Source organism: Argiope bruennichi, chromosome 8 (assembly GCF_947563725.1).
Source record: "Argiope bruennichi chromosome 8, qqArgBrue1.1, whole genome shotgun sequence".
Taxonomy (NCBI): Eukaryota; Metazoa; Arthropoda; class Arachnida; order Araneae; family Araneidae; genus Argiope; species Argiope bruennichi.
The window spans coordinates 46,700,960-46,722,192 of NC_079158.1; the positions used below are offsets into that span (position 1 = coordinate 46,700,960).

Here is a 21,233-nt window from a genome sequence, read left to right on the forward strand (position 1 = left end):
ATATTTAATTATTTTATGTACTTGACAGTATTCTTTCTTATATCTTAAGTAATAAATGGTAAAATTCGCTTGAATTCATCAAAGGTTTTTTGGAAGAAATAGGGAACAGACATGTATACATACATAGCCCCAAGTGACTTATATTAAGATGAGAGCTGTCTTCCTCAGATCTTAATTATGAAATATTAGATTTAAAAATTTTATTTCAGGAAAGAAAATACAAAATTATAACCATTTTAGCTAAAATATACTTTTGGTATATTTCGTTGAATCGCTATATCAATTAACTCATTTCAAGGAAGGTTATATTTATAGTGATGTTAAATGAAATGTTTAAAGTTGAGAGACAGCTATGTTAAAATGGAAAAGATCATATAAGCCATGGTATATTCAATCAGTTTAATTGTTCATATAAATTACCACGATAATTACGAATATCAATATAGTTTTTAAAATAAATAATCGTAAGCCAATGATAATTCAACATACATAATAGCATATTTTAGGGTCTCAGGAAAAGCTGGCATAGAGTTCTTTAACAATACCTTTGATTCTTAATGTCCAGAAAGAGTCCAATCTTTATTCTTTATAAGATTTTCTTTGTAAATACAATGCGCTGCAAAAGACGCAGTCAGAAGAAGGCAGAAACCAGAAAAAAGCCGTAGTGAAAAAATATTTTACGTGTATAGTTTTAGAATGGAATTTTACAGAGATAGAATTTTTAGTTTCAGAATAGTTAGTGTGGGAAAGTAAGAACCCACGTATATCAGAAATTAAAATGAAACCTGAGTTAGTATGAAAATAATTATTTTTAGAATGTAGAAAAATTAAAATTATATAATCAAAATAGGGATTTTCAAATAGCATAATTTTGAATAGCACGAGAAATACTTTTTGATAAAATTTCTTGGACAAGCTGTACCGAAAATAAGGATATCATCAGCATCTTCAAACAACTAGTAAAATTTAAAAAAAAGAAGCACGTTACTCGATTAACAGTTCAACGCTAACTGAGAATTAGGAATTTTTTTCAATATGCCAGTGTAAGGATAGCTTATGTGTTTAGTGATTGCAAAGGTTTTATTATGTATGCTGTAAAAATGAGCTACAATCCGAGAGATCTGAGAATCTCCAATGAAACTACTGACAAGTAAAAGATATAATAAGTGATAAAGTGCATGGAAATAAATGAAACAATAAAAAATGTATGCAATCTTTCATTTAGTTTACATGGAAATGCAAAGTTAACAATTTTATAAACTTTATGCATTTAGTGTAGGAAACTGAGTATAAGTTAGGAAAAGTACTACTACCCATGATGGATTTGGTCCAAAATTTGGTAAAGATATACAGTTTTGGTGTAAAGATACCTTCAAATTTCACCCATCTTTTGCGTCATCATGTTCATGTTCATATAAACAAACCCGCATGAATTCAAAAAATTTAATTTCCCGACTTTGTTGATATTGAAACTGTCGAATATTAAGATAAAATATTTTGACAATTACAATACTTGTATTTATTAATTTCAGTTGATATTTATAGTTTTGACGAAGTTTATATTTCAAGTAGAGGACGTGAAAAGAAAATTTTTGATTTTTTGAAAACTTTAAATGTGCGCATTCTTTTTTCAGTTTCCTCTTTATTTTCTTATCTTAATTATATTCATACCCTACTTTATTGCAATAACTCGTCGAAATCTTAAAACTCATCACTTATAGTACAGAACATAATTTCCTTTAATCCATGCTTGATTTTACATAACGGAACTCAAATATGCTCTACTAACTAAAAGACACCGATCGTTCTCTTTCTTGATTACCGAAATAAACGTTTTTAAACAAAACAAAAAGAACATGCACCGAAGATCTTTCATTTTGACCCATCTTGGATGGACAGCACTTTCTTTCCTTCCACCACCCACGCGTCCTACCTACATCAACCCCACAGATCTTCCTGGCGGCGACCCTTCATCTCTCATTCATCCCCTGGGTGGACCGCCGATAACATCGTGCCGGAAGAGCGCGGGCCGCGTGCTCGCGCGTGCTGAAAGGGGTCGCCGACAAACAATGGGCTTGATCCCGCAGCTCGGGGCGGGGTTTGTGCTGATCCCCGACCCCGATACTGGATTATGGCACGCGGAGGAATTGTTACAGTGTTGTTAGGTCGGAGCGATACTTTCTGCACTTTTTTTATTCGATTTTTTTTTTTTTTCCCTCACTAGAGTTGAAAGATTGCTTTTTATAGAATTTGGTTTTTCCCCCCTCCTCGCTTAAGAAGGTTTATGCAGAGTTGATGTTAAAAGAGCGATTGCGAAAGAGAAATTGTGGTTTTTAATTGAAATTCATTTTTCATCTCGTTTCTTTGTTTTTTATTTTATTTCAGATAAATGACTTTCCTTGATTTGCGATTTGATAAATGGTATTCTCGATTTTTATCATGGTTTGTGTAAACAAATCGGTCAGTAGTTCGCACTAGTTTGCCATTTTGGATTTTATTAATTGTTTTAATGAAAAATAAGAATTGAGTCATTTTAAAATTCATCTGAACAAAATGCTATTCGCCTTAGAGAATGATACAGATGAATAGATAATTGTAAGATATCTAAGTTTCAGAAAACTTAACTGTATTAGTTAGCATTCGTAATCCCTGTTAAAAAGTAATTTTAAATATATGTATCCATTTTAAAAAATGCTATAAATGAGGGTGATGAATTATCCATTTCCTGTGTTATTTTTTAAATGAAACATTATCACATGTTTCACTTGACTGATTTTGAAAAATATATACTATAGAAAATTGATAATCCATCACCTCCATTTATAATTTTTTTAATTTCTAAATAATTCATTTTTAAATTAGTTTTTCATATTTTATTGTATTTTTAAGTTCTTTTTTATTTTATTATCAAAATGAACTGATTCTTACTCAATGGTTTATTCTTCTACACTTGTTCATTTTATGAGTGATATTTTGCTTTTGCTAAATGAGATTCTGTGGAATATTTATTTTGATGTAAAATTCTAAAACATTTTCCTCTTTGTTTTCTTATATACCGCTTCAGATAGAGTTGATTGAATGATTCAGATAATTGCTTCCGTTATCTTTTAGTCAATCTGTTATTTTCTCTCTCTTTTCAAAGAGTTTAGAAAATGAAAAATAAACTTGGGAGGGGAAAAATTTACCTCATTACATTTTATTATATCAACTACTACTATTTGTAAATGTAGTGATCGAGTGAGACTGGTTTGTCGTATTACTATTGATTGCTGTATTCCTATTTAAATTTTAAATTAACATAAATTTTCCGTGAAGTATTCAAACTCGGGAAAATTCGAACTCGAGATTTTGACGAATTTCAGCGATTTAAACCACCCTGCATTCGAAAAACACATTTTTGGAAAGGATTCGAAGGATCCAATATGAACAACGTTTCAATTAAAGTTTTCAAAAGACTTTTAAAATGTTAATTAAAATTTTTTTTATTAATTTGTTTTTCACGCTTAATTTTGTAACTTAGCATGTAATAATTTAAAAATTATTAGTATTATTATTTTTATAGTGTAATAATTAATTATTATTTTATTAGTTTCATCTCTTCTACACTATCAGCTTGAATCTAAAAATAATGCTTTATCAGTTTCTATTATAAGATATTTTGGTCATCACAAAAGTCTGGTTTTCAATCATGTAACATAATAATTTTGCAGCAGAATTTCAATTCTAAACAAATTAGAGATTACCATTTTCAGTTGTGAAAGAAAATATGGATATCCTAGTATAGCTTTTACATTTGGTTGCTGTTGGCAGTGTTGCTTTTTACTGTAGATCACAGCGATGATTTGTTTAAAAAAATCATCGTCAATCATCCAGCATTCATTCTCATAAAAAATGATTTATTTAAAAAAGCATAAAAAATTCATCATTAAAAAAGTATCATAAAAATCATCAAATTTACCTCAATACATTTTATTATATCAACTACTACTATTTGTAAATGTAGTGATCGAGTGAGACTACTTTGTCGTATTACTATTGATTGCTGTATACCTATTTAAATTTTAAATTAACATAAATTTTCCGTGAAGTATTTTTCGAAAAAAAATTTCTATAATTTATTTTAAAAGTAATTTAAAAAGATATTTTAAAAAAATCTTGAAGCTAGTAAGGTTTAAAATTCTTCAAGATATTAAAGCTAAATATTTTTGAATATCAAATTGCATAAGGTACGATATGCATGAGATTCGTAATTGAAAAATGATTCTTTTATGATATTCAAATTTTTTAATATGATGTTTCACCTCGCGTTCATCAATTTAGTTTAAAATACGGTAACTTATATATTAACTTTTATATTTTATTATGGTAACTTATATTATTACAAAATAGTTATTCTTTCATAATCAAATCATACACGGCATATTAGAAGAATAAGAAATATATTATTGCTTATCCTCCTTGGATTGAACACCAATTAAAACTAAATCCAAGAGATCGGGGGAAGAGGGATACAGTAGCTTCTAAGTGTAAAGACGCCTAGCCAACCGAGGGCAGAAGTCTGACTTTAGCTCATATGAAGATGACACCCACACACTCGCTTGATAACCCCTTTTTACAGGGGGGGGGGGGCCTTTCACACGCCTCACAGATAGAACACAGGGTAAAGAGCAACCATGCTCGAACCCGAGACGTCCAAATCACGGGGAAGACGCGCTACACCTAGGCCAGGACGCCAACATGAGAAATGTGGAATGTGTAAGTAATCATAACTAGTTATTTTAAAATGTATTTGGCGACCAACATTTTTAAATATCAAAAATAAAATGATGACCCTATTTTGTTTTGTTTTAATTGTTTTCATGAAAACGAAATCGAAAGCATTAAAATGATTAGTAATAATTTTATTACAATGCTTTCCTCGATCAGATACTTCGCTTGGAATATTTGCTGCATTTAATTTATATTAATATTACTTTAATCTTATGCATAACTTTATTTATATTATTTTATTTTACTTTATTCTTATACATAACTTGATGTCCATGATTCCCTCAACAATGTGTCTTTAAACATTAAATTATATCAAACATTTAGCCTTATCCTTGTTCTGTTTATTGTGGACATGAGCCTTCCTTATGGAATCGAGTCTCTTGACATTATAGTGCAGTTGAAAACTTAAGTAATCTTATGCATAACTTGCTTTATATTATTTTATATTACTTTATTCTTATGTATAACTTGATGTTCACGATTCCCTCAACAATGTGTCTTTAGCCATTAAATTATGCCAGACATTAAACCTTACTCTTGTTCTGTTTATTGGTGAACATGAACCTTCCCAATGGAATTGAATATCTTGACATTATAGTGCAACTGAAAAAGTTAAGTGTCAAAATAATCTATTTGAAGCTGCACATTTGGCGGTAAAGCAGTTTCATTTTCTGTCCCCTTGAGTAAACTGCATAGCTAATTAGTGGAATCATTTTTCCTTAATTTTCAACAATGGTGAAATGGTGAATGGTGAATGCGAAATTTAGTTACACTAGGTCAGGTTGTTTGTCCAGCATAGCCCTAATGCGCGCGCACACATGCGCACACACCCTTATTATTAACAGATACAGGTTATCTTTATCAAAATGCATACATTTCAACGTAATTCTATATTTCTTATGAATCGTCATAATCATCGAAATTTTAAATAATGACAGCAGTTGTCTACAAGTTTAAAAGATATAGAACAAAATGAAAATAAAAGCAGTTATGCAATTTTAAGTAAGTGATATATAACTAAGTAATGTAGTAAGTAAATAACTAAGTAATATAGTAAGTAAATAACTAAGTAATATAGTAAGTAAATAACTAAGTAATGTAGTAAGTAAATAACTAAGTAATGTAGTAAGTAAATAACTAAGTAATGAAGTTGCGATTTTATTTTACTAAACATAACCGCCTTTGGCGATTAATGGATTTGCTGAGATTAATGGTTGCTAAAAATTTCAATTAAATACTTTTTATAATATGTTATTAATAGCTTCTTCGGGAAAATATTTTTAAACTTTTAATAAGCATATACCCATACTATTTCGTCGTTCTGTTCATTGTTCTATATTTTTCCTTCATTTTCTGTCTGTATCTTTATACATACAATTTTACTGCAGGGAAGGGCAGCAATGTTTAGAAATGGAAACAGTTTTAGATTTTTGAAATCATTGCTTAGTTCTGAGTTTAAACCTTCAAAGTACAACAAAACATTTAACAAATATTCAAAACATGTTTTATACTGCAACCTACTCAACATAGCAAAATAAGCCGAATCTTCATATGTATGTCATCAATAATGGAAGTAATACCAGAATGAAATATTCGTGGAAAGTATTTGAATTTCTCTTCAGTACTGAAATATATTGTTGTAAAATTAATGATTACAATGTGAAATTAATATCATTGAAAATATATATTTTATGATGATGTAAAAATCCTTTTTTGAAGCAATATTTTAGGTATATATTGAAGAAAAATGTCAAAACTCCGTATAATTTTTAATAATCGCTCCAATATGCACAATTACAGAGCCTGTATATGTACCAAATTTGATTGTTCCAAGTTAAATTGTTTTATCTGTAGAGCGCGAATCCACATACACACACAAAGATACCAACATACATTCATGTTTGTTATTAACAGAGATTAGTAATAGAAGGATTTGGACGAAATATTTTCAAGTTATTCCTATCAAGTCCAGGTGGAATAGAGGAAAGTCTCATGGATTCAATTTTTTAAAATCAAATGCTTCAATGTTTGTAATTAAAAATAGTTGCGAAAAAACCATCTCAATATAAAATGTTTCCGTAAAACCCGATAAGAAAAACTATTTTTACGAATTCTCATTTATTTATTATTATTATTATTATTAAACACCTCGTCCTCTTTTTAAACCTGGGTCAAAGCATTATTTTGCCGACAAAGTATAAGGATACAAAAAAAATTTTTAATCTGAAAAAGGGACCGAAAATGTGAAAAAATTTTAAACTCTGATTTAGATTCATTTAATATTTCAATGCGTATATCCAAATGAGTATGCGTATATTCAATACCCAAAGAATGCTTTCAAATTTTACAAACAGTGTGAAGGAATAAGATTTATATTTTCACGATAGTGTGACTTGAAAATTTGTAAAATGATTTTCTGACTCAAATGCCTTTCTCGTCATCTGACTACAATTTAAAATTATGATATCTGTTTAATTTGTATTTCAAAATGGAACTTCATTCTAACTGAATAAGAATAATGCTCTAAGTTACTATTAAAATCAAATCAGCTCTGAAATGAGATGACTTAAAAGTCTGCCATGATAGAAACCAAAAGTTATTTTTTAAAAATATCACAGTTTACTAGATTACAGTGTGTAATTTAACAACGAAATATATATATATTTTGATTTCTTTTGTATGTTTATCTTCAGTATCTCCTAAAAATAAATGAAAATGGAGTTCTGAAAATGTTTTACGCAGAAAATGTTCTCAAAATTTGAGAGCATCGTTTAAAAGAGCGATTTGAAAAATTTACTTCGTTTCACTTACAAATGTGATGTTAAAGTGAAAAGTAATATTTAAGTATTTATTTTAAAGTCCTTAAATATACATTAAAAAAACTGATATTATTTCATCAAATTCCATCGGAGTAAAGACTATTTTAACCAATTAAATGTCTTTGACGAGTATGCTCGTCATGAAAAGGTATAACATTTTGCGTTATGACGAGTTTATTCGTCAGGAGTAATAAGTAATAACAATTTGCAGTTTGAATTAGAATTTTAGTAAAAACTCAAACATATTCATATATTCCAAGATGTTTGAAATATATTGAGGTCAAGTCGAAATAAAAAAACAAACAAACAAATAAGATTAATAATAATTATTATAAAAAAAGTCGCATATAATATGAATTGTTTTTCTTAAATGTATCGCTGTGTTGTATTAGTCATCCCAGAAGCAATTAGGTAACCAGAAATTGTTTTAGACTATTCAATAAGCGGCGCGTCTGATAATAAAAACCGGGAATTGAATGTTCTTTTTACATGTTTTCAAGAGTAGGCAATTTTTATGGCTCGTGTGCGGGACTCGTCCAAAATGAGCTGTGGACTACTTACCAATATATTTATACACTATACTAGTATATTTCCCTGTACATTTTTGTATATATTCTATTATCTGGTTTGGAATTCGTGTACAAAAATATCGGATTGTAATGTTGCAACCTACTCGAGATAATTGCAACGGCGGGCATATTTTGTAATTTTGTATTTTTACAAGGAGAGTATTGAGTAAGCAATTTACCTTGCGCTAGGTTTTCATCAGTTTTATGATTCCTTGTCAGAGTTCCATTATGTGTTGTACCAATACCATTCTTTAACAGCAAACCCTTTCGAGCGCCGTGGGAAGTATGCTTCCCTCCAAATTTATCAATCTTTGTATGAAATTATGTAGGTTGGCCTAAGTTCTGACAATTTTTTTTAGTGAGTCAGAAATTTAGATGCTTCAGTTCTTTATCTCAGACAAAATGATGTGTCTTGATTTGTTACTTTATTATTAATTAAGCAAATTAATTAATGAATCAAATTAAATTTATCTAATAAGCTAAATGAATCCCTTTTCTTATTCTAATTTCAAGCCTAAAAATATTTTAACATAATATGAGTAGAAAAAAAGGCCCTTTAAAGGGTTAAAATAATAAATTAACTTTTTGTTTCTTTCCGTTCATATGCAAAATATGTATGTTAATTTAAGTAAATAAATAAATGTGATTATTGAAATAAAAAAAATTAAAATGATTTCATTACAACATAATTTCATATTACACGTACTCTGTCGAGTATACTCATATCGCCAAATTTTTGCGACACAATTTAGATACGCCTTTTCCGAAGAGGTCGAAACAGTTAATTTAATTTTTTTTTTTTTTTTTATGTTTCATGAGTCACTGGCTATCATATTTATCGAGTTCACTTTAAAAAAGAATATCAAAATTATTCACAAAATCTGTATCAAGATCAGTTCCGATTCTTCTTTCAGAAAGGAAATAAGACCCCTTTTCTAAACAAGAAAGCATATCTAAACCGATCGCGGAGTCAAAGATCTCGGATAATAAAGTACTCTGTAAATAAGGTCGGTGAAAAATTTCCCCAATTACCGAAAAGCACTCACATCCGAGACCAACCTTTTTGGCTGTGATGGAAAATGGGCTTGGCTATCAACACTCAGCGTTCGCGCTCATAATACCCGAGACGTAAGTTCTTTAGTCAGTACTGATCCGTGAAAGTGGCCGACGAAAATACGAAATTAAACGGGGACATTCAAGCAAAATTAATCATCCTTTCATACCAGCAGGAAAGTTAACACCTTCTTCATTAAAACATGCGTAGATCAACTCCTCACTTTGGGAAGATCCTGGCTTTCAACTGAAAAATGATCATATCAAAAGCTGTAAATCTACAAAATTTTAGGCTAACGTTTTTTCATGCGGATAAACTATTAACTGTAACTTTGTTCGGCGATTATTTTCAGTGCGCTTTGATTATGCAAATGTTATCGCATCTTGAGTGACTATTAGTTTTCAAATACTGCATTTGGGTGTATAATTAATGAATATTCGCACAACTACAATCATATGCAAGGGTCATAAGCAGGTTTCCAATTGTAATATTCTGACGTATTTGAAGAATTTATCTCTCTTGTCTTTTTTTTAAACATTAACCAGTAAAGGAATACAGATAAAAACAATTTACTCAACACAACAAAGTACGAATTTCAAAAGCGACTTTTTCAATAGAATGCTGCATCTTAAATCATTTTTGATAGATATTTAATAAAGCATATAGTTCTGAAATCTGCATCATGAAAAACAGCTTAGGAAAAGAAGGAAATTAGAGGGGTTTTTTTTATTGAAAAAAAAAAGTTTAGAATTTTTTGTCAACTTAAATTTATGGGTCAAAATACTTCCCCTATAGTCTCTTGATTCTAAACTTTGAAAAAACACTTATTTATTGAAATATAAAAACATACTTTGAAGATATTTTTCTGTCCAAGATAATAAATTCGAATATTATAAATTTTTTAAAAATTTTGTTACTTGAAAATGGGTTTTAAATCACTGAAGAAAAACCCTTTTAAAAGGGAAATCTAACATTTTTCTTTTAAAACATTTTGTATTGGATTTTTTTTTTAAAAAAACTTTAGTTTTGTATAAATCAATTTATTGTCTAGTCATAATCTTTTTATAATAGAATTCTAAATAAAAAATATAGTTTCCTCCAATTTTTATATTAATATATTTTTAAATGATTTGCGATATAATCATCACTTGCACACAAGAATCATTTCCTGGAATAGTTATTTAACATTTTTGAAGGCGTCCTTTATATGTAGATGATTACAAAAATTATAATATTCTACATAGAAAATAGTAGAAATTGTTAAGACGGTTTTCAAACAATATTTATCTGCTTAAATTGTAATTAATATGATATCGGATTTTTTTCCTAGTGCAACTTTTAAGATGTTTATTAACCAGCTTGGACATAAATGTTCCTAATAATCATGGAAAAACAAAGTTCTGTCAACAGCCAATGTGTATAAATTATTTTTCCTTTTCCTTTTCCACTTTCGATGCAAATTTTTGTATTAAAAAAAAGCCCAAAAGCTTGAATTATAGATAAAAAAAAATCATCCATTTTACGACAAATCCCCATATTTGAGATCTCCGAAAAAAATAATTTTGAAAATATGCCTATCTGTCTGTCTGGGCATAAATTAAATATCATAACTAAAATCCGAGATACGCACATAAAATTTCGTGTGTAATCATATTACTGTAATAGTCAATTTGTATCGACTTGATTTAATTGATTCAGTCGATCGAAGTCTGGATTTAATGATATTCGAATTTTTTCATTGTACTGTGAAAGATAAAAAGCATTCATAAAATTAAAATAAACAAAATAATAATAAACTGTATTTAATCATTATTTTGACCTTTGAGTTGTTACTTAGATTAAATATATACTATAGATATTTTTAATTATTTCATTTCTCTGTTTATATGTTATGCCTCTACCTATAGGCACAGAGTGTTTCGAAGTAAAATACTATTATTGAAATACATAGGAAAACCTAAAGAAGTTTTTTTTTTCTTTTAGCACTTTTTTTATACAGAATTTCGAAACTCTATAAAATAAATTTTAGCTCCCTTCCTACTAAATTCTTATCAAGCTTAAAAGATTTTCACCACACTTAATTCAAAAATTAAATAGCAACAGAAACATTAATTAATCTCTACTAATACTAAAGGTTAATGTGTGTGTGTTGATCCCTACAGATCTGTCCATTTGACCTAAAATTTATGAATTTTTAACACATATATAAATTGGGAAATGGTAAAGTGCATTTTAATTTTTTTTAATTATTTAAGCACAATTTTGGGTATTTAAGCACAATAACTTCTGAAACTATAATTGTACAAAAATGAATTGTACATCATTTCAAAATTTAAAAGGTTGTCCTTTTAATGATTATTATTTAATAATTGCAAACATTTTCCCTGAATTTTGGCTATTTAAAAACATTTTTACTTAATTTAATGTGATTTTCTTCTGTAGTTGAAAACTAAACAGAGATTCCGTTTAATTGTGTAGTTTACAAAACGAATAAAAAATATGAAGTTACAATATCACAGAAGTTAGAAGATTGGTGAATCAGTATCATGGAGCTGGTTCTTCACTAGAGAGATCGACGCACACAATGAACAAAACATATGTAAGACAATTAACATAAAATAGCTTTTATATTTGGTTGTTTGACGGAATCATGGGCATGAGGTTACTTCTAAAGCATTTATCTGAAATGAATACTACCAATATCCTGGCGAACCAGCTACAGGCTATTAGTGATAAATAAAACCAAATTTGGTTTCAAACGGCAAAATTTAAGAATAATATTTCAAGTCGAGAAGATATTTGCACATATATGCTAAAGAGTATGAAAATGAATGCATATTAGAAGTTTTATATTAGGCAATTAAAATAAAATAGCTTTTATGTTTGGTAGTTTGACGGAATCGATGGACATGAGGTTACTTCTAAAGCATTTATCTGAAATGAATACTACCAATATCCCGGGGAACCAGCTAAAGGCTATTAGTGATAAATAAAACCAAATTTGGTTTCAAACGGCAAAATTTAAGAATAATATTTCTAGTCGAGAAGATATTTGCACATATATGCTAAAGAGTATGAAAATGAATGCATATAAGAAGTTTTATATTAGGCAATTAAAATAAAATAGCTTTTATGTTTGGTAGTTTGACGGAATCGATGGACATGAGGTTACTTCTAAAGCATTTATCTGAAATGAATACTACCAATATCCTGGCGAACCAGCTACAGGCTATTAGTGATAAATAAAACCAAATTTGGTTTCAAACGGCAAAATTTAAGAATAATATTTCAAGTCGAGAAGATATTTGCACATATATGCTAAAGAGTATGAAAATGAATGCATATTAGAAGTTTTATATTAGGCAATTAAAATAAAATAGCTTTTATGTTTGGTAGTTTGACGGAATCGATGGACATGAGGTTACTTCTAAAGCATTTATCTGAAATGAATACTACCAATATCCCGGCGAACCAGCTAAAGGCTATTAGTGATAAATAAAATCAAATTCGGTTTCAAACGGCAAAATTTAAGAATAATATTTCAAGTCGAGAAGATATTTGCACATATATGCTAAATAATATGAAAAAGAATGCATATTAGAAGTTTACATAAAACGATATGTCAATGCAACAATTAAAACCGAAAATTTTGAGAATGGAAAGTTTTCAATTGGTATTGAAATAAATTGTGTTTTCTTAAGGAGTCGGCTGATGGTGAAAATATCATATAAAAAATGAGATGTAAGTTTTAATAATTCATATACGTGACTTCTTTTAATGTTACTGTCATAATCATGAAATTTCGAAAATCGCAGTATCAAAGATAACTAGACTGCTTAAGAAAGAATTTAAAAAAAAATTCCAAAAAAACTTACATCAGTTGGATATTCATTTTCAGATAAATTTAGATAGATTATAAATTGAACAAACGTAAATAAATATTAATAAATGAAAGCAGGTTTTCTGAAAAGAAAAAAAAAAAAACCGTGAAAAAAAAATTACTTATAATAATGTAATTTTTAGAAGTTTGTGAGGGAATTTCATGCTGAATAAAATAAACACGTCGTAAAATTTATATTTCATAGAAGATATCTTAATAAATATAAATATAAGTGAAGTATTTATTTCATTTACGTTTATATTCATTAGGGTTTCTTCCTGCATTTCTCTTTGACCACTTGAAGTAAAAATAAATTTAAAATATCTGGTTGATTCATAAAATCAACTGTCAAAATTTTTATACTACAGATGAATATTATTTCCTGAGAGTTTATTTTCCATTTGATGCATGAAACAAAAGTCGGAGTTTTATTTCATAATGAATGCCGCATATGATGATATAATGGTTACCTTGTTTTAATTATTTTCTTTGTAAATTAGTCGCCTTTAGAGACCAACTGGATCGTCGGGAACAACGGTTACATTTAATTTCAAGTATATCTTTCAGATATAATTTCATGCCCATGATTCCACTTAAGTTGTCAAATACTATAGCCGTTTTATTTTTATTAAGTATATGAACCTTTCTTATGGAGATCATGTCCCTTAACATTACGGTACAATGAAAAACATGAATACCATTTTACCTATCTTAAATTTCGCGTTTTTATAAATTGCACAGCTATCAATAAGGATCCTACTTTAGTTTTCAGCAATGGCCAAAAATCGCACGATTAAGCATTTCTGTGAAACAAGGTAATTTATTGTTGGAAAGTGGATTTAAAAAAAAACATTTTTTTTTCTAAATTGCTAAAATTCTACTATTAATTTGGTATTATTAGAAAACTAATATTTGACATTTTGAAATGCTGAAAAATTTATTTTTATATAATTATATTTTCTGAGGTTATCATGGAAAAACTACAAAATTCAGCTTAATTTTTAATTAAAATTAAAACCAAACTAAGCTAAAAACAAGAATTGTGTCCATTCTTAATATTTCCTTTATTTATGTATTCATTTATGAATTGGAAACTGCTGCCATATATGTATGTTATGGGTTTCATTTTTTCTTTAGTACCCCAGACTAATTTAATAAATTATTGAAAAATTCTAAAAGAATTTTTTTCTTTGCATATTTTTCTTGCCTTCACATCACGAAAATCAGCTTCAATACCAACTTTTGACACCCTTATTTGAAAAAATAGTTAACTTTATTAAAATATCTTAAACACATTTCGATTTTCTGATGTTAGCTCGGTTAGCAGAAGTTGGTTGTCCGGATAATCGAAATTCTACTGTATTCAGAATCATAAACGCCTACTTGACATAGAAAAAAAATACTCTGTTCATATTATTTTGAATCCAAAGTAGGTAGGTGCAAGATTTTTTTATGAATCTTTATTAAAAATATATTCTTTATATTTCAGCATACTTTTAAATATGCCATCAATTATTTCTACTGAAATAACAACCACGCATAAATGTCAAAATATTCTCCATCACAAAAATTAAAAAGCTTCTCTGACCCAAAATAAATGAATAAAAAGCATCAATATTTACCTGCCACTCAACCTCTTCCTCTTTTCCTGCAGCACCCCAGGATGACACCGTCTTCTTCCGGTCACTTCCGGATCGCCGATGTCCGCAGCCGTTCTGCTTCCGGATGGCATGTCCGAAGATTTTTACTCTTTTCCCCAGCACCGCAAATCATTTCCGCTGATCCAGCGCTCATCGGGAAAAGGTGGTGCTTTCCCACAACCACGCACATCGATCCCAGTTTTCCGGAATTCTCATTGGATGACTCCCGATTCGGGATGGCCTGTCATTGGACAAGACATCAGATGATGGCATTAACATCTTCCATTTATTGCAGTCGAGGAAGACAAAGGATTGAAGAGAGATATCGGCCCCTTCGTCTAATTGGTTGGGAGTTATAAAACAGAAAGGGGTATTGCTGCGTTTTTAAAAACGGTTTGATGGGATTTTTATTTTGAGTGGTATTTCTCTGGATCAATAATAGAGTAGATAAGATATCCTCTTTCCTACATGTTAAAATTTTTATGAAATATGTATTCCCTGTTGAACTTGTTCAATTTTTGCTGTAGTGCTACATGACGGGCTGCAAATTAGAACTTCAATTTAAAATTGATTGGTTTGGAAGAATTTCATAACTCTCAACTTCCATTTATCCAAAGTTACTTTTTCATTCCAGATGGCAAATGCTGTCTCTCCTTCAAACAAAATCGGAATAAGCCCTTTAAGAATCCTTTGGCAATTTAAGTTTTGTTCTTAACCTTTTTTTTATCCCAATTTCAAAAACAAGATTTTTTTAAAGGATTTTAATTCAACTCGTAATCTATATAAGCATGCTTTGACATAATATTACCTTAAACAAAAGAGAGGATAGCAAATCAGCCTCGAATGATCTGGTTTCAATATTTCAAAAACAACAACAATAAAAACATTAAATGATTTTAAACAGAATGGTAAAAAAGAATCTACAAAACTTTAATGTAATCTAAACTCTCAGCGACAAAATTAACTAGAGCTGTTAACTGATGAGTCAATCAACCAAATTCCCTCCCCCATCAGTGTGGACCTCAAGAGACGGTCCACACTGATTTGTAAAAGAATTTCAAATTATAAAAAAGAAACTCTAAGAATAATGTTCTGAAATCTTTACATTAATTGATTTTAACTTGAATCGGTTTAATTGTAAGATCTTTGTAAATCAAATGAAAGTGATGAATTTAAATTATGCTAAAAAATAGCAAAAGATTTGAAACAAAAATATTGATATTCTAAAAGTCTTGAGACCTTGGGGCTTCCCAAAGCTACTAGATCTGTAGACTGTTTTATCGTTTTATAATCCAATTGCACCTGCAGAGGGAATAAATTTCATTGTGTTAAGCCTAATGCTTGACTTCGCTCCCTCCTCCCCCAGCTCAAAAATAGGAAAGCCGATGTCCTTCTCTAGCTGTTTTCATATAAGTCATATTATATTAACTAACATTCATTCATTTATTAAAAGACACACAGTGAAATTGTCCAATATGTGCTTATGGTGTCCCTTCAAAATGTTGAAGATTTAAAACCCAGCACTCGTTTTTCTTTGGATCCGCTTCAGTACATTATTTACATTGTTTGGGAAAACTCCTTTTTAGCAGTTTTGAATTTCTCTGGAATTTATTATTTTATAGCCACTAATTCCTCGGTACTACTTGCTGCGAGAAATTAAATCTTTCATAAGCAGTTAGGGCTAAATGGTTCCCTCAGTAAACAAATTTTGATAACTTGTTTCAGCTTTACATCCTTTGGATAAGCTATGTCGATGTAGAAACTAAAGAAATAATAATAACAAATTTTGATAGACATTTATGTTAAAAGTCTCATACCTTTATATTCATTCAATGTCCTATATGAATATCGCAAATATTGACCTTTTTCATAGATTTAATCTTTTACCTTGATATACTGTTTAGTTTGGAAACTTTTTGTCTGCACAATAACTGTTGTGCCAAACAAAACCAAAAAGTTTCATTAATAAGATTGTATGAATACAATAAACCAAATCTTGTCTTACTTCAAATGTTTGTATGAGTATCACTGCCTATGCACTTTGTTTCTATGAGAGTAGTCTCCTCGAAACTTTCTCACATATTGTCTAATAAATGTATTTAAGTATTATAAACCGAATGCTATTCATTAAAAAAGAGTTATGAAAATGCCTTTTAAAGTGCAATCATTGGCTACATTTTTTAATGATGAATAGCTAGGATATAATTGTGACAAAAATAGCAGAAAGCTAAATGCGTATTTTGAGCGCCATTTTGCAACCAATTGAAATTCGACGCAGATACTACAGTAGTCACAAAACCACATATCAATTTCATATATTTATTCACGTTGTTGCGTTTTTCAGTTATGGCCTTTACATGCTTGTGAAAGTATAGATCAATATTCGCTCAACTCTTTAACGGATTTGGTTCCAAACTTGATATATATCAACACTTTAGATGTTAAATGTGGCTATCAAATTTGCATCCAATACCGCATTCCAGATTTCATTTGCCTAGTTCAGAACATTTTTCGAGCTATCATGTTCACAGGCAGAATTTCAAATAAATGTTTTTTTCAAATTGACGGAGATTTGAAACGTAATGATTCGTCAAAATCTCGTATTCGAATTTTTTAACAATTACAATACTTTCGGCTCTTATACTTCACTATGAGGAAGTTGAAAAACCTCTATGCTGAATACTTTCAATGAAATTTTTCAGCGTCTTTTCTATGTTAATACACTAATGTAAAATGCATTTCTGTATAGCACCAGGAATCGTAATTTTGAGCATGCTGAAAACGGTGAGCAGAAAGTGGAAGTTTTGACGTAGAATTGAAAAAAAAAAAATATCAAGGTGCTATATCAGGTGATTTTAGAGCTTGCAGAGCTCAATAGTTTGGATCGAAAATTTAGATGGACAGAAGTTTCAGATTTTAGCATCTCAAAACAGTAAGTTTTTTGTTGTTATAACCTAACTAACTGTTATAACTAATCGAATAAATATGAACAAGCCTTTTTAATACATTTTAATTTAATTACTTTGTTCCGTGTTTGTAAGGATTGAATTTTGTAAACCATTTTTCACTCTCTACCTGATATACTAGAATTTTGAAATTCTGAATACTTGTTTCTTCTTGATGACATGTAAAACATTTTAATATTTTTAGAACTACCACTAGCTGATAATTGATTGGCATAATTTGAATCCATTTGATTAGCATCATATGGTAATGAAACGGAGAAATAATTTATTTCAAGATTCCATAAAATCGTTAATAATGAATCAGAATCGGAAAAGTAAAATATAGCAAATAATTAAAAAAAAAATTAAGGAGATTCAAACCTTTAGCTTGAAACATCTTAGCATGAGAATGTTTTCGTGGTTTGATTTAGCTATCTTTATTTTCATTTCTGAAATTTATTATTCAATATTTAACAGAGATAACGAGCATACACAAATCAAAAAAAATTCCTCTCGGCAAGCTGGAAGGAAAAAGACTCCTTTATATATAAGTTACTATCTGGCAACATAAAGTGTTTATATTTTTCAGTCCCTAACTTATAAGAAAAAAAGTTTTAATAATAGTGCGCAAAATAGTTTTTTTTTTCATGTATACTTTGCTTCACAGTTTTTTAATAAATCTTTTTATGACAGAAAGGGAATTACTAAAAATTGCATGAGGGTATTCTATTCAATGTTTTTTACTTTCTTATCAATCTTGACCAAGGCGGTGATCAAGGGTTTTTTTTTTCTTTTTGATGAACAACAGCAAATATTTATAATTGTATGTTTAGTAAATATGTATTTTAAAATATCCTAAAACTTTAAGCAAATTCTAGAAATAAATTTAATATTTTGTAAAATTAAGTGAATTTTGAAGATTTCCCAATTGTGCAAATAGTACTTTGAAACCCAAAGAAAATAAATTAGGGAATATCAAATGACATGATCCCAATTTTATGAATTATAACTGTATATACTACTCTATTGTACGAGAGAGTTTTAGTTTTTTATATCACAGAAATGCACTAAATTTTGGATCGTATTGCTGCATAAGCAAAAATATTGAACTTTATAGTAAATTCTTATCTAATAAAAAATATTCTATTAATTATTATGTAACTCTTTAGAGTTTTATAATAATTAATAGACCTCGTTTTTGAGTCCATTTTTTTTTAAATAGTGAAGATTTATAAAGTTTCTGCTTTCAGCTCTGAAGAAATAGTATTTTATTGAAATATGGTGTGAATTTCGCCATAGATAAAAAAAATTCAAATTACAGCTATAAAAATGTCACGCATTTTATTTGCATTAAATAAAACATAAAATATGATATATAAAAAAAAACCTACTTCGGTGATTGATTAGTCCAAGTGAACGTCTATTGATTCAGTCCAATAGGCATTTGTTGACTTTTTTAAATGTTGAAGAATTCGAAAATTTACTACTCTTTGTTCGACAATTTAATTTTATATATGTTCGTTATTTGAATAAAAATGAGGAATCCTGATTGAACAAAAGTTCGAGAAAATGCAAACCTGTGAGACGATTTTATATATATATTACGATTAATTAATTTCATGTGGACTGTTCTTAACTCAAATTTCATATGGGCCGTTTGTAATTATTTTCGAAATTGAAAAGTTACATAGAGATAAATGCTACCATTGTTCTTTTTTCTAAAAAATCATAATAAACGTTGCTATTTCCTGTTGGTACTCATAGCTCAAAAGGCACTGCACCGATCTGATGTATGTTGTTCGCAAAGGTCGTGCAGTTGAAAGGCGGTAAAAATACAGCCTGCTTTTGTAGCATTTTAAAGATCTTTGAAATGACTAATACATGGCAAAGAAAAGCTAAAAAATTTATTGCATATTCTTTTAGAATAGATTTTTAATCAATATAAAAATAGTGAAATTCATGCTGAAAAAAATAGTGATTAAAATTTATTATGATAACCTAATATGCATAAGTCAAAACATAACCTTTTATTAAACCTTATTAAACATAACCTTGCAATAGCTCGAATTATATACATAGTGAAAATGCTTTCAAAAGAATTAAGAAAGAATTCAAAGAATTATTTTCGATTAGAATTTCAAAGAATTATTTTTAAATCTTTTTCATTAAAATGTGTATGACCCCATGTTGGAATTTATTCAGTATTTGATTAAAGATACAAAAAATAATAAGTTTGACTTTAGAATAAAACATAAATTAATCATATCTAGATCCCAGAGCAAAATACCTTGAAATAGATTATTTGCCAAGTTATAATGAGTATTCTTTTAATTAGGAAGAGAATAAAAGTATGTTTAAGAATGTCAGTGCAGTAATAATAATAATAAATAAATGAATAAATAAATAAAAAATAAACCGTGCAAGAAAATTAAATTTGAAAGTTACTTAGTTAATTCAAACGTGTTCTGGTTATTACTCAATTTACCATTAATTTTTATTTATATTCAGTTTTCTCTTGGTTTCATTTAGAAATATGTCAATCGCAAATTTTAAACATTTCTTTCTGAACATTCAATTTATACATTTTAAACTTTTTGCTATTCATAATAAAAGAATGTACTTTTATGTTAATCTATATACTTATAATAAAGCTCAATGTGTGTGTGTGTGTGTGTGTGTGTGTGTGTGTGTGTGTGTGTGTGTGTGTGTGTGTGTGTGTGTGTGTGTGTGTGTGTGTGTGTGTGTGTGTGTGTGTGGTGTGTGTGTGTGTGTGTGTGTTGGCGCTCTACAGGCCAGGTCATTTGACATACAGCTATCAAATTTGATACATGTATACCGTAGAGGTCGGGAATGTGCACCTGGGGTCCCTTTTTTTGAAATTTTAATTAGAATTTTAATTATTAGTTAAAAACTAACTTTCCCGCCAAAAAAATCTTCCATTTTCCCCACCGCCAACTTTTTCGCCAAAAAAATCTTCCATTTTCCACATCGCCAAATGAGTAAAGCTTCAGTTATTTTTTTCTCCCAACAGAATAGAGGCTAGGGTTAACATTTTTCGGCGGATTATTTCAAACGATTCTGTTTATTTTCTTAATGTTTTATGCATTTGTTGACAAATTCTTGAGATATTACATAAATTAAGAAAGATATTCTTTAGTGCCCATAAAGTTTAAATGCTCAGTGACTCTATTATCAGTAATCATAGTATTAAAAAATGCTTTGTTTCAGTAAAAAATATTATTATATTAATAGCAGATTAATCATTTACACTTTAATTTAAAGCATAATTTCTACGAGGGGTAACAGAAAATTAGAGAGATACATATCACGCTATGACTGAAGGCCTTTATAATATTATGAGTGAATTATATGACTATCAAAATTTGAAGTTTTAAAATATTTTGCTGAAGAATCTATTAAAGTTGGAATTGCGTAAAATATTTAATGGCACGACCGGAGTTTAACCCCCTGCTTGGAGCAATTTTTAAAAATCGCCAACAACGGCCTTGCGAAATGTTCAAAAGCAAAGGAGCAGATGTTCAATTATAGTGCATAA

General features: G+C 29.0%; 1 long non-coding RNA gene across 1 annotated transcript in view; it reads left to right on the forward strand.

Moving 5' to 3' along the window:
- The window catches only part of LOC129981966 (uncharacterized), a 71,854-nt gene extending 55,187 nt beyond the window's left edge, over window positions 1-16,667 (forward strand). Inside the window, exon 3 of the long non-coding RNA XR_008785389.1 lies at window positions 14,747-16,667. This is a non-coding gene — a long non-coding RNA (uncharacterized LOC129981966). The remainder of the gene's footprint in view (window positions 1-14,746) is intronic.
- The last annotated feature ends 4,566 nt before the right edge of the window (window positions 16,668-21,233 follow it).